At 72.4% G+C, this 351-nt stretch overlaps 1 protein-coding gene across 5 annotated transcripts in view; it reads left to right on the top strand.

Annotated features, from left to right (window-relative positions):
- Positions 1 to 351, top strand: part of OSBPL8 (oxysterol binding protein-like 8) — a 160,973-nt gene continuing 160,622 nt past the window's right edge. For all 5 annotated transcript variants that reach the window (XM_005884140.2, XM_014531657.1, XM_005884139.2 and 2 more), the window contains exon 1: positions 1 to 61. The gene's annotated coding sequence lies outside the window, so the exon portion shown is untranslated. The remainder of the gene's footprint in view (positions 62 to 351) is intronic.

The raw sequence follows: 351 nt of genomic DNA, 5'->3' as shown, positions 1-351 counted from the left end.
GCGTGCAGGGCCCCAGAAGAACCGGCCCTCTGGGCCCCGCCAATCCGGCGGCTCCGCACCGGTGAGGGTCGCGTGGGTCCCTGAGTTGGGGGGGCGGTGGGTTCGCACCCCTACGGAGCTGCACCTCCCGAGCCTCACGTTCTGAGGTGGGGCCGCGGGGACTCCGGGCACCCGTCCCGGGGAGTTCCTCTGGGGCTCCTTTGTCCCCTCCGGATGGGGGGTTCCAAAGGCCGGCGCGGTGGAGTGTTTGGGGGCCCACCGTGGGTGCGTGTGCCTCTTTCCACCGCGGCAAGGGGCTGCGGGGAGGTGCGAGCCTCTGGGCCGCCCTGAATGCCTGCCTCCTCCCGAAGT

This window comes from Myotis brandtii, unplaced genomic scaffold, assembly GCF_000412655.1.
Source record: "Myotis brandtii unplaced genomic scaffold, ASM41265v1 scaffold82, whole genome shotgun sequence".
Classification (NCBI taxonomy): Eukaryota; Metazoa; Chordata; class Mammalia; order Chiroptera; family Vespertilionidae; genus Myotis; species Myotis brandtii.
This window is presented reverse-complemented; position numbering and strand designations above follow the sequence as displayed.